Source organism: Cherax quadricarinatus, chromosome 42 (assembly GCF_038502225.1).
Source record: "Cherax quadricarinatus isolate ZL_2023a chromosome 42, ASM3850222v1, whole genome shotgun sequence".
Lineage (NCBI taxonomy): Eukaryota > Metazoa > Arthropoda > Malacostraca > Decapoda > Parastacidae > Cherax > Cherax quadricarinatus.
Genome location: NC_091333.1, coordinates 19826161 through 19840313, shown reverse-complemented (window position 1 = coordinate 19840313; position 14153 = coordinate 19826161). Strand labels below are relative to the sequence as shown.

The window sequence follows — 14153 nt, the reverse complement described above, 5'->3', positions numbered from 1 at the left end:
GGTGGTGTGAGTGCTTCTCCCTGGTTGGTGGTGTGAATACCTCTCACTGGCTGGTGGTGTGACTGCCTCTCCATGTCTGGTGGTGTGAGTGCGTCTCCCTGGCTGGTGGTGTAAGTGCCTCTCACTGGCTGGTGTAAGTGCCTCTCACTGGCTGGTGGTGAGTGCCTCTCCCTGGCTGGTGGTGTGAGTGCCCCTCACTGGCTGGTGTTGTGAGTGCCTCTCCCTGGCTGGTGGTGTGAGTGCTCCTCACTGGCTGTTGGTGTGAGTGCCTCTCACTGGCTGGTTGTGTGAGTGCCTCTCACTGGCTGGTGTGAGTACCTCTCACTGGCTGGTGTGAGTACCTCTCACTGGCTGGTGTGAGTGCCTCTCACTGACTGGTGTGAATGCCTTTCCCTGCTGGTGGTATGTGTCTCCCTGCTAGTGGTGTGAGGGCCTTTCCCTGGCAGGTGGTGTGAATGCCTTTCCCTGCTGGTGGTCTGAGTGCCTCTTCCTGTCTGGTGGTGTGAGTACCTCTCCCTTCTGATGTGAGTGCCTTTTCCTGCTGGTGGTGTGAGTGCCTCTCCCTACTGGTGGTTTGAGTGCCTCTCTCTGCTGGTGGTGTGTGTGTCTCCCTGCTGGTGGTGTATGTCTCCCTGGCTTGTGGTGTGAGTGCCTCTCCCTGGCTGGTGGAGTGAGCGCCTCTCCCTAGCTTTTGGTGTGAGTGCCTTTATCTGGCTGGTGATGTGAGTGCCTCTCCCTGGCTGGTGGTATGAGTACCTCTTCCTGGCTGGTGGTGTGAGCGTCTCTCCCTTGCAGGTAGTGTGATTGCCTTTCCCTGGCTGGTGGTGTGAGTTCTTCTCCCTGGCTGGTGGTGTGAGTGCCTCTCTCTGGCTGGTGATGTGAGTGCCTCTCCCTGGCTGGTGGTGTGAGTGCCTCTGGTGTTGCCCGTGTCGTTGCTAGCCGAGTGCCTGATGTTGGCTCAGTTGCACATCTGTAGTGGTGGCGGAGGCAGCTGCGGGCCAGCCAGCCGTGGACTAGCAGTCACTACCCACCCTCCCTCCTGTCCTCCTTTGTAAGCAGTACGTGTTACTCCACTCTTGTAACTCTCCTCCACTTGTTATCACTCCACTTGTGCTCCTGTTATGTTGTTATGCTGCGTTCTTGAGAGACGCTTCTTGTAGGAACTGTAAATTTTTCTCCGCAATTGGTGACCTAAGCCGACCCAGCCTGACCTCCACAGGAGGTTGTAACTTCGTAAACCCGACCTATGGAGCTGGAGGTGCAGTTACAGCACTTCTAACCCCTGACCTTCGGTGCTGGAGCTCAGTGTTCCAACACTCGTAACCCCTGACCTTCAGTACTGGAGCTAAGTGTTCCAGTACTCTAACCGTTGACCTTCAGCACTTTAGCTCAGTGTTCCAGCACTTGCGATCCCTGACCTTCAGTACTGGAGCTCAGTGTTGCAGTACTCATAACCCATGACCTTCAGCAGTGGAGCTCAGTGTTCGAGCACTTGTCACTCCTGAGCTTCAGCACTGGAGCTAAGTGTTCCAGTACTCATAACCCCTGACCTTCAGCACTGGAGCTCAGTGTTCCAGCACTTGTAACCCCTGACCTTCAGTACTGGAGCTCAGTGCTCCAATACTCGTTACCCCTGACCTTCAGCACTGGAGTTCAGTGTTACAGCACTCGTTACCCTTGACCTTCAGCACTGGAGCTCAGTGTTCCAGCACTCGTAACCCCTGACCTTCAGCACTGGAGCTCAGTGTTCCAGCACTCGTAACCCCTGACCTTCAGCACTGGAGCTCAGTGTTCCAGCACTCGTAACCCCTGACCTTCAGCACTGGAGCTCAGTGTTCCAGCACTCGTAACCCCTGACCTTCAGCACTGGAGCTCAGTGTTCCAGCACTCGTAACCCCTGACCTTCAGCACTGGAGCTCAGTGTTCCAGCACTCGTAACCCCTGACCTTCAGTTTAAGTAGAAGGATGCTAGGTGGGGGACGGAAGAATGCTAAATGAGTGACGGAAGGATGCTAGGTGGGTGGCGGAAGAATGCTAGGTGGGTGAAGGAAGGATGCTAGGTGGGTGAGGAAAGGATGTTAGGTGGGTGAGAGAAGGATACTAGGTGGGTGAGGGAAGGATGCTAGGTGGCTGAGGTAAGGATGCTAGATGGGTGAGGAAAGGATGCAAGGTGGGTGAGAAAAAGATGCTACGTGGGTGAGGTAAGGATGCTAGGTGGGAGAGTGAAGGATGCTAGGTGGGTGAGGGAAGGATGCTAGGAGGGTGAGGGAAGGATGCTAGGTGGGTGAGGGAAGGAGGCTAGGTATGTGAGGGAAGGATGCTAGTTGGGTGAGGGAAGGATGCTAGGTGGATGAGGGAAGGATGCTAGGTGGATGAGGGGACCGATGCTGGGTGGGTGAGGGAAAAATGTTAGGTGGGTGAAGGAAGGATGTTAGGTGGGTGAGGGAAGGATGCTAGGTGGGTGAGGGAAGGATGCTAGGTGGGTGTGGGAAGAAGGCAAGGTGGGTGAGGGAAGGATGCTAGGTATGTGGAGAAGGATGTTAGGTGAGTGAGGGAAGGATGCTAGGTGGATGAGGGAAGGATGCTAGGTGAGTGAGGGAAGGATGTTAGGTGGGTGAGGGAAGGATGCGAGGTGGGTGAGGGAAGGATGCTAAGTAGGTGAGGGAAGGTTGCTAGGAGGGTGAGGGAAGGATGCTAAGTGGGTGAGAGAAGGATGCTAGGTGGGTTAGGGAAGGATGTTAGTTGGGTGAGTGAAGGATGTTAGGTGGGTGAGGGAAGGATGCTAGGTGGGTGAGGGAAGGATGCTAGGTGGGTGAGGGAAGGATGCTAGGTGGGTGTGGGAAGGATGCTAAGTGGGTGAGGGAAGGATGCTAGGTATGTGAGAGAAGGATGTTAGGTGAGTGAGGGAAGGATGCTAGGTGGATGAGGGAAGGATGCTAGGTGAGTGAGGGAAGGATGTTAGGTGGGTGAGGGAAGGATGCGAGGTGGGTGAGGGAAGGATGCTAAGTAGGTGAGGGAAGGTTGCTAGGAGGGTGAGGGAAGGATGCTAAGTGGGTGAGAGAAGGATGCTAGGTGGGTTAGGGAAGGATGTTAGTTGGGTGAGTGAAGGATGTTAGGTGGGTGAGGGAAGGATGCTAGGTGGGTGAGGGAAGGACGCTAGGTGGGTGAGAGAAGGATGCTAGGTGGGTGAGGGAAGGATGTTAGGTGGGTGAGGGAAATATGCTAGGTTGGTGAGGGAAGGTTGCTAGGTGGGTGTGGGAAGGATACTAGGTGGGTGAGGGAAGAATGTTAGGTGGGTGAGGGAAGGATGCTAGGTGGGTGAGGGAAGGATGCTAGGTGGGTGAGGGAAGGATACTAGGTGGGTGAGGGAAGAATGATAGGTGGGTGAGGGAAGGATGCTAGGTGGGTGTGGGAAGGATGCTAGGTGGGTGTCGGAAGGATACTAGGTGGGTGAGGGAAGAATGTTAGGTGGGTGAGGGAAGGATGCTAGTTGGGTGAGGGAAGGATGCTAGGTGGGTGAGGGAAGGTTGCTAGGTGGGTGTGGGAAGGATACTAGGTGGGTGAGGGAAGAATGTTAGGTGGGTGAGGGAAGGATGCTAGGTGGGTGAGGGAAGGATGCTAGGTGGGTGAGGGAAGGATACTAGTGGGTGAGGGAAGGATGCTAGGTGGGTGAGGGAAAGATGCTAGGTGGGTGTGGGAAAGATGCTAGGTTGGTGAGGGAAGGATGCTAGGTGGGTGAGGGAAGGATACTAGTGGGTGAGGGAAGGATGCTAGGTGGGTGAGGGAAAGATGCTAGGTGGATGAGGGAAGCATGATAAGTGGGTGAGGGAAGGATGCTAGGTGGGTGAGGGAAGGATGTTAGGTGGGTGAGGGAACGATACTAGGTGGGTGAAAGAAGGATGCTAGGTGAGTGAGGGAAGGATGCTAGGTGGGTGAGGGAAAAATGCTAGGTGGGTGAAGGAAGGATGCTAGGTGGGTGAGGGAAGGATGTTAGTTGGGTGAGTGAAGGATGTTAGGTGGGTGAGGGAAGGATGCTAGGTGGGTGAGGGAAGGATGCTAGGTGGGTGAGGGAAGGATGCTAGGTGGGTGAGGGAAGGATGTTAGGTGGGTGAGGGAAATATGCTAGGTTGGTGAGGGAAGGTTGCTAGGTGGGTGTGGGAAGGATACTAGGTGGGTGAGGGAAGAATGTTAGGTGGGTGAGGGAAGGATGCTAGGTGGGTGAGTGAAGGATGCTAGGTGGGTGAGGGAAGGATACTAGTGGGTGAGGGAAGGATGCTAGTTGGGTGATGGAAAGATGCTAGGTGGGTGTGGGAAAGATGCTAGGTGGGTGAGGGAAGGATGCTAGGTGGGTGAGGGAAGGATACTAGTGGGTGAGGGAAGGATGCTAGGTGGGTGAGGGAAAGATGCTACGTGGGTGAGGGAAGCATGATAAGTGGGTGAGGGAAGGATGCTAGGTGGGTGAGGGAAGGATGTTAGGTGGGTGAGGGAACGATGCAAGGTGGGTGAGGGAAGGATGCTAGGTGGGTGAGGTAACGATACTAGGTGGGTGAAAGAAGGATGCTAGGTGAGTGAGGGAAGGATGCTAGGTGGGTGAGGGAAAAATGCTAGGTGGGTGAAGGAAGGATGCTAGGTGGGTGAGGGAAGGATGCTAGGTGGGTGAGGGAAGGATGCTAGGTGAGTGAAGGAAGGATGCTAGGTGGGTGAAGGAAGGATGCTAGGTGTGTGTCGGAAGGATGCTAGGTGGGTGAGGGAAGGATGCTAGGTGGGTGACGGAAGGATGCTAGGTGGTTGACGGAATGATGCTATGTGAGTGAAGTAAGGATGCTAGGTGGGTGCCGGAAGAATGCTAGGTGGGTGAAGGAAGGATGCTAGGTGGGTGAAGGAAGGATGCTAGGTGGGTGTGGGAAGGATGCTAAGTGGGTGAGGGAAGGATGCTAGGTATGTGAGGGAAGGGTGTTAGGTGGGTGAGGGAAGGATGCTAGGTGGGTGAGGGAAGGATGCTAGGTGAGTGAGGGAAGGATGTTAGGTGGGTTAGGGAAGGATGCTAGGTGAGTGAGGGAAGGATGCTAAGTAGGTGAGGGAAGGTTGCTAGGAGGGCGAGGGAAGGATGCTAGGTGGGTGAAAGAAGGATGCTAGGTGGGTGTGGGAAGGATGCTAAGTGGGTGAGGGAAGGATGCTAGGTATGTGAGGGAAGGATGTTAGGTGGGTGAGGGATGGATGCTAGAGGTGGGTGAGGGAAGGATGCTAGGTGAGTGAGGGAAGGATGTTAGGTGGGTGAGGGAAGGATGCTAGGTGGGTGAGGGAAGGATGCTAGGTGGGTGAGAGAAGGATGCTAGGTGGGTGTGGTAAGGATGCTAAGTGAGTGAGGGAAGGATGCTAGGTATGTGAGGGAAGGATGTTAGGTGGGTGAGGGAAGGATGCTAGGTGGGTGAGAGAAGGATGCTAGGTGGGTGTGGGAAGGATGCTAGGTGGGTGAGGGAAGGATGCTAGGTATGTGAGGGAAGGATGTTAGGTGGGTGAGGGAAGGATGCTAGTTGGGTGAGGGAAGGATGCTAAGTAGGTGAGGGAAGGTTGCTAGGTGGGTGAGGGAAGGATGCTAGGTGGGTGAGGGAAGGATGCTAAGTGGATGAGAGAAGGATGCTAGGTGGGTTAGGGAAGGATGCTAGTTGGGTGAGTGAAGGATGCTAGGTGGGTGAGGGAAGGATGCTAGGTGGGTGAGGGAAGGATGCTAGGTGGGTGAGGGAAGGATGTTAGGTGGGTGAGGGAAATATGCTAGGTTGGTGCGGGAAGGTTGCTAGGTGAGTGTGGGAAGGATACTAGGTGGGTGAGGGAAGAATGTTAGGTGAGTGAGGGAAGGATGCTAGGTGAGTGAAGGAAGGATGCTAGGTGGGTAAGGGAAGGATGCTAGGTGGGTGAGGGAAGGAAACTACTGGGTGAGGGAAGGATGCTAGGTGGGTGAGGGAAAGATGCTAGGTGGGTGAGGGAAAGATGCTAGGTGGGTGAGGGAAGGATGCTAGGTGGGTGAGGGAAGGATGCTAGGTGGGTGAGGGAAGGATGCTAGGTGGGTGAGGGAAGGATGCTAGGTGAGTGAAGGAAGGATGCTAGGTGGGTGACGGAAGGATGCTAGATGGGTGAAGGGAGGATGTTAGGTGGGTGAGGGAAGGATGCTAGGTGGGTGAGGGAAGGATGCTAGGTGGGTGACTGAAGGATGCTAGGTGGGTGACGGAAGGATGCTAGGTGAATGAAGTAAGGACGCTAGGTGGGTGCCGCAAGAATGCTAGGTGGGTGGAGGAAGGATGCTAGGTGGATAAAGGAAGGATGCTAGGTGGGTGAAGGAAGGATGCTAGGTGGGTGAGGGAAGGATGCTAGGTGGGTGCCGGAAGAATGCTAGGTGGGTGAAGGAAGGATGCTAGGTGGGTGACGGTAGGATGCTAGGTGGGTGACGGTAGGATGCTAGGTGGGTGACGGAAGGATGCAAGGTGGGTGACGGAAGGATGCTACGTGGTTGACGGAAGGATGCTAGGTGGGTGACTGAAGAATGCTAGGTGGGTGAGGAAAGTACGCTAGGTGGGTGGCGGAAGGATGCTAGGTGGATGAAGGGAGGATGCTAGGTGGGTGACGGAAGGATGCTAGGTGGGTGAGGGAAGGATGCTAGGTGGGTGACGGAAGGATGCTAGGTGGGTGACGGAAGGATGCTAGGTGAGTGAAGTAAGGATGCTAGGTGGGTGCCGGAAGAATGGTAGGTGGGTGAAGGAAGGATGCTAGGTGGATGAAGGAAGGATGCTAGGTGGGTGAAGGAAGGATGCTAGGTGGGTGAGGGAAGGATGCTAGGTGTATGCCGGAAGAATGCTAGGTGGGTGAAGGATGCTAGGTGGGTGAGGGAAGGATGCTAGGTGGATGACGGAAGGATGAGAGGTGGGTGACGGAAGGATTGTAGGTGGGTGAGGGAAGGATGCTACGTGGTTGACGGAAGGATGCTAGGTGGGTGACGGGAGGATGCTAGGTGAGTGAAGTAAGGATGCTAGGTGGGTGCCGGAAGAATGCTAGGTGGGTGAAGGAAGGATACTAGGCGGATGAAGGAAGGATGCTAGGTGGGTGAAGGAAGGATGCTAGGTGGGTGAGGGAAGGATGCTAGGTGTATGCCGGAAGAATGCTAGGTGGGTGAAGGATGCTAGGTGGGTGAGGGAAGGATGCTAGGTGGATGACGGAAGGATGAGAGGTGGGTGACGGAAGGATGCTAGGTGGGTGAGGGAAGGATGCTACGTGGTTGACGGAAGGATGCTAGGTGGGTGAGGGAAGAATGCTAGGTGGGTGAGGAAAGTACACTAGGTGGGTGAGGGAAGGATGCTAGGTGCGTGAGGGAAGGATGCTAGGTGGGTGAGGGAAGGATGTTAAGTGGGTGAGGAAAGTACGCTAGGTGGGTGAGGGAAGGATGCTAGGTGGGTGAGGGAAGGATGCAAGGTGGGTGACGGAAGGATGCTAGGTGAATGAAGGAAGGATGCTACGTGAGTGTGACGGAAGGATGCTAGGTGGGTGAGGGAAGAATGCTAAGTGGGTGAGGGAAGGATGCTAAGTGGGTGAGGGAAGGATGCTAGATGGGTGGGGAAAGGATGCTAGGTGGGTGAGGGAAGGATGCTAGGTGGGTGAGGGAAGGATGCTAGGTGGGTGAGGGAAGGATGCTACGTGGTTGACGGAAGGATGCTAGGTGGGTGAGGGAAGAATGCTAGGTGGGTGAGGAAAGTACGCTAGGTGGGTGAGGGAAGGATGCTAGGTGGGTGAGGGAAGGATGCAAGGTGGGTGACGGAAGGATGCTAGGTGAATGAAGGAAGGATGCTAGGTGGGTGGCGGAAGGATGCTAGGTGGGTGAAGGGAGGATGCTAGGTGGGTGACGGAAGGATCCTAGGTGGGTGAGGGAAGGATGCTAGGTGGGTGACGGAAGGATGCTAGGTGGGTGACGGAAGGATGCTAGGTGAGTGAAGTAAGGATGCTAGGTGGGTGCCGGAAGAATGCTAGGTGGGTGAAGGAAGGATGCTAGGTGGATGAAGGAAGGATGCTAGGTGGGTGAAGGAAGGATGCTAGGTGGGTGAGGGAAGGATGCTAGGTGGGTGCCGGAAGAATGCTAGGTGAGGGAAGGATGCTAGGTGGGTGAGGGAAGGATGCTAGCTGGGTGAGGGAAGGATGCTAGGTGGGTGAGGGAAGGATGCTAGGTGGGTGAGGGAAGGATGCTAGGTGGGTGAGGGAAGGATGCTAGATGGGTAAGGATGTAGAAAGCAGGGCGGGATGGAAAGGTTGTAGTACAGGGAGTGAGGGAGGAGAGAAGGAAGGGTGGTAGTACAGGGAGTGAGGGAGGAGAGAAGGAAGGGTGGTAGTACAGGGAGTGAGGGAGGAGAGAAGGAAGGTTATTAGTACTGGCAGTGAAGGATCTTGAACTTGTGTCTCCAGAACTTTGGTAAGATGGGGAAGGAAACAAGATGGGTATTGATTTAAATATAGAAAATGGTGGGTTGAGGAAAGTCAGGTGGGATAATAAAGGTAAATGGCCTAGCAACTTTGGTGCCTCTTAATACATGTATGTGTAGTGTTATTAATGTAATCAATTTCAGTTAATGGGGTATAACACTTTTCCATCAGTCTTACACAATTATAACAAATGTATAATTGCATGACTCTGAGTTGGCAAGGGATAAACTATTTGCAATTGCCCTTTTTTGCAACTGCAGTTTGCAGGCTGGAAATGACGATAACAAAGCGATTGATGTACATCGATTGGTATTTGGAGATACTGGTCAGCTCAGCTTCGGAGGTGGTGTGCTGTTACAGTAGGTTTGTCAGTGTTACATGGTTAGATATAATAGTTGATAAGTTATGAAGGAAGTCACCCTAAACTAGGGTGTTGTTATGCTTACTGGACAGAAAAAGGGAGGTCGCTCAGGATCTCTGGTCTCTGGAAATTATCCTTGTGGATGAATCCTGGCACTCTCTGTTGGAGGGTCTTTCTGTGGGTTCTGTGGGGAGGTGTGTTGATGATGTAGTCAGCGGTACTTTCAAGTTGGGGAGGATTTTCTCTAGTATATAGAGTTCTTGCATGTGGTATAGTTTTCTCTTCTTTAGTTTATCAAGCCTGACATTCATTACATCTATGTCCTATTGGATGTGTAGATCATCCATTCTGATTCTATCTCTCCTCCTGGTGCATGATGAAGCGAGTGCTCTATTCTGGACTCGTTGTAACTGTAGCATGTTGGTGTTAGTTGTTAATAACATGGGTACACAGGGATATTCTGGCATAGGTCTTATCATCACCTTGTACAGGTGTTTTTTGATGTGTGAAGGGGCTTTCTTAAACCTGTATAGATTGCTGAGGTGGGCTTTCGCTAATGTTATCTTTTTAGTGATGTGAGATGTGGGGTGGAGTAATCTGTCTATCTCATATCCCAGGATCTTGTTGGGGTTTCTAATGGCAATAGGTGTACCTCTGATGGAGATACCCCCCTTGTCTTCTATGGTTGTTGCAAAACATTCGATGTTCCTGATAAGGACTTTGTCTGGGTTGGTCATAATTCTCCATTTCTTCTCCCAGTTTGCTGTTCTTCGTAGTTCAGTATTCATTTTTTTCTATTACCCTCTCATACTTATATTTTCCCGTTACGTGGGTGGATGATACTACATTGGGTGATGATAGTATCATTGTACTCAGGTTGAGGGAGATCATTTACATAAATGTTGAATAGTATCGGGCTAAGGCACGAGCCTTGTGGTACTCCAGCTGTCGGTGTGAAAGGCTCTACCGACTTTCCGTTAAAGGTAAGGATGATTTTTCTTTTTGATAAGAATTTTTTTTATATTAACACACTGGCCGATTCCCACCAAGGCAGGGTGGCCCGAAAAAGAAAAACTTTCACCATCATTCACTCCATCACTGTCTTGCCAGAAGGGTGCTTTACATTACAGTTTTTAAACTGCAACATTAACACCCCTCCTTCAGAGTGCAGGCACTGTACTTCCCATCTCCAGGACTCAAGTCCGGCCTGCCGGTTTCCCTGAACCCCTTCATAAATGTTACTTTGCTCACACTCCAACAGCACGTCAAGTATTAAAAACCATTTGTCTCCATTCACTCCTATCAAACACGCCCGCGCATGCCTGCTGGAAGTCCAAGCCCCTCGCACACAAAACCTCCTTTACCCCCTCCCTCCGACCTTTCCTAGGCCGACCCCTACCCCACCTTCCTTCCACTACAGACTGATACACTCTTGAAGTCATTCTGTTTCGTTCCATTCTCTCTACATGTCCGAACCACCTCAACATATAGAGAGAATGGAGCGAAACAGAATGACTTCAAGGGTGTATCAGTCTATAGTAGAAGGAGTTGTATATAAATAAGATAAGAAGTTGTATATAAGAGTACATGTATCAATTAATGGTAATGGTTGTAGGTCATCTCGGTTTTCGTCTCTCTATTTGTTGACCCACTGGTAATGGTTATTATTAAATCTTCTACTATTACTGTGTGAGAGAAGTTTCTCCCACACTTCACCCATCAGACTGGCTTGGTCTTGTGGGTCATCAAGATTGACATCAACTTCCTCATCATCATCGTGGGTGAAGGAATGTGTAAGATGATGGGTAGGCTCATTATGTTTTGCCTCTAGAAGCCGGCGGATCTTGCTCCAGAACTTGGGTAGGCTTATGCCTTGCCTCTAGAAGCCGGCGGATCTTGCTGCAGAACTTTTCAGGTTGATGTTTGTATTGATTACCTTGAAGAACAAGATATTTCCATATTTCACTTTTGTGTTGTGTGATTAGGTTAATTAAATCTCTTAGCCTCTCCAGTAGATCCCTTGTTGGTTGTCTCTTTGATGCTGCCTTCTACACTCTACTTCATAATTTTTCATACAGTCCCTAATTTCTCTGGTTGGTTTATATAGCTGATAGATCTTTGATGTATTTAATTTGCAACTTGCACGAGTGGCCTCTATGATTCTTTCGTGGAAGGAGATGACTGCCTCGTCAATTGTAGTTGAAGGCTGGTTCTCAAGCGAAACAGAGAGGTCATTGCATAGGTAGTTCCTAAGGGGATGAAATCCTAGGGTTTTTAGGTTGAGTTTTAGAGGAGTGGGTATTCTGAATGGCGATGTCTATAGTGTTATTATAACAGGGATGTGGTCTGATCCTAAGTTTCCACCAGGGGAGAGACTGCAGTGGTGTAGGTCATAATCTCTGTTGGTTAAGAATATGTCAGGTGTCCCCGGATGAGGTCGTAAAGAATAAGCCTTGAAATGAGATTTCTTGCTGTCATTATATTAAATAGTTGTTTTTCCTTTAGGTTACCCAGAGGATGGCCAGATTATTTAGTTACTCAGTTACTCAAGAACATCATTCTTGAGTAATTGGAGCAGCTCCTCCTTAGAGGAGAGTAGAAGTACTGCACCAGAGTGAGTTTGGAATACATCCACTGGTGCAACAGTGGAATTAGTACAAATACAATGAAGCATTTCCTTTTTTGACTTCTGGTTGTCAGTGCCACAAATTCTTACTCTTATTTTCGGCATGATGCCCAGTAAGGTACAGCTGACACATAAGATTTGCTGTAAAAAGAAAAACTTTCCTATGTGTCATTCCTAAACATCCTATTTCAGCTGACTTATGAAGGTCAGCCACTAAGACAGCCTACCCTCGAGGAGTAAGGGGGACGGCGCCCCTAAGACAGCCTACCCTCGAGGAGTGAGGGGGACAGAACCCAAGGTAATGATCGATCAGAGTTTAAATACCACACCGGCTGCTGGACAGTCACCTTGCCATGTTTTAAATCGCCAGGGGCGAAGTTGCCGAGAAAAAAGACAGGAAAGGTAGAAAGACAGTGTAAGTAGCGTGTACGTGGTTAGGCCAGTGTAATTGTTGGGGAATTGTGGGGTTAGGATGGGGTAGGATGAGGTGGTGGGGTGCAGATGGGGAAACTAGCAAGCTAGTCACCGCCTTACCATCTTAAAGGGATGAGGCTCGAAGTGACAGTAAGTTTTTCCTCTCAGCTCTGATCAAATTAGAACTCAGGATAACCCAAAAAATAACTTGGGTCTTAATGCCCGAAGTGGAATCGTCGACGTCCTCTTTCTACGCCGTCTATTTGAAGACTCTGTATGTGAGTGAGGGAGATAGGGAGGGTAGGGTGCAAGAAGGGTGAAGGTAGCACACAGCTTCTCACACTAGAGTCGCAGACTTCTGCGGTAAACTCTAGACTCGAGTGCTGTGATTAAGCCGGAGTTTACCTCCCTTTAAGTTCCCTTTCCTTGGGCAAAACCTGAATACCCTATCCTTACGGGTCTACTGCTTTCCCATAATTAATAATAATAATAATAATAATAATAATATAGAAATCTTCATGTATCATCAGCGTGTCTGAATAATAATAATTTTAATAAAAGTGAAGTGAAGGCACTCTAGTGGGTTTAGCGCTTAGTTATGTTTGTAATAAAAAAGTACGTAAAGGAGGTACTGGGATGTAACTATGGTAACTAGTGTGTCGGTGGCATCTTTATTGTCTTAGTTGTGGAGAACAAACTTAAATAAGTACTTTTTCTTGTGAATGGTTATATATGATTTCGTCAGGGCATATTTCCCTGCCAGTGCCACATGTAGGGTGGTGGGGGCCCACGAGGAATGGAGGCCCGAGGGGGCCCACTGGCGTTTTAGGAACTTTTCATTATAAACTTAAGATCTGTTTTAAAAACCAGTTGTCGTATATGAAAGTTCAGGAAGAAAAAATGCATCACTGAGAGTCAGTGACTCAGCACTCAACATGTATCTGTTCTTGTGACACAATGCACACACTTCCTGGTAATAAATATCTTGTTTACGTATAGCTGCATAAAAGTGTAAACTAAATCGTTCGTGTGAAACAAATCACATCATAAAGACAGCATTTACGAAATTAAAACATTAATGCAGAAACACTCAAGAGTCAGTACGGTAACACCAGTCACTTTCCACACCATCTTGTTGCTAAACCTTATTAGTAAAGTCGCTAATGGGTTGGTCGATATCAAGGTGACGCAAGTGAGCCCTTTTCTTGCGTCATTGTCGTACGTAATGTGCTTCATTTTTTTAAAATGATCGCTCCCCACTTCAATTAGTGACAATTAACACACAGGATCCGCAACCCATTTTCTACACTTGGGAATACACCTTTGACGTCCTTGTTAAGTCCTAGTTAAATCAGGCTTTTCTTCCTTGTGAGATATTCTTGCAGAGTTTACAGATCGAACTACAGCTACTCTCAGACATTAATGAAGATCATATCGTATAAACCTTGGTAACTGATGTCCACAAATTGGTTTAGAAAGATCCGTGAGCAAATACTGGGACATATAAGGAAATGTTATGGTCCTGGGATTTTGATCGCTTCTGACACCGAGATTAAAATGATAGTATATACAGGCGGAGAGCGAAGTGTTAGGGACAGAAAATGCCATGTTGGCATGACGAAATACTGGAAACTTCAAAAATAATATCATACATGACTCAACCAGGCAAAGCCCCGCCTGCCTATCAACAAAGGAGTCACGTGACTTGTCTACCTGTCCTCATCCCACTGTGACATTCTTCAGATCACTATGTGTCACTCACACTCTCCACCTATATATACTGTGTTTAGTAGTGATCAAGGTCCCATGACCCAAACGTTTTCAAATAAATATATCATAGTGTTTACTTGCTTGTCTTTTTAAACCAATGAAGATGGTCACTAATTGTCTAGAAGCGTCGTGGATGCACTCTCTCTTCAGGAGTCTCTTGATAAGTGACCCAAGTTACAGAACTGGGTATTCAGTTCACAAGTAGTCATTGTTTCAGAGGTAATATATTGGTCAATGACTGGTGAGTAATTATGAAGTAACAGGGAACCTCTGAAGGAGTGAATTCTGCTTCAGTAATGTGACCGTAATATAACTGTTGTGGTTAAATGTTAGTTTTTCCTCAACGTTGATGAGTTGAAGTTTAGTCGGGAGTTCTAGCTTGTTCAGTCCTTCTGTTGTTCTACCAAACAATCTCGATACTTCTCAGTTCAGTATTGACTTCACAGTAGATGCTACAAGGTTGAAGAATGCGACAGTCTTTCAACATTTGTAAATCTTTATTGTGGAAATGTGTCGCCAGCC

General features: G+C 49.6%; 1 protein-coding gene across 1 annotated transcript in view; it reads left to right on the top strand.

The window, feature by feature from the left end:
- The first annotated feature begins 973 nt into the window (after positions 1–973).
- LOC128695541 (cyclin-dependent kinase 12) overlaps positions 974–14153 on the top strand; it is a 495961-nt gene continuing 482781 nt past the window's right edge. Inside the window, exon 1 of the mRNA XM_070093396.1 lies at positions 974–1058. The gene's annotated coding sequence lies outside the window, so the exon portion shown is untranslated. The remainder of the gene's footprint in view (positions 1059–14153) is intronic.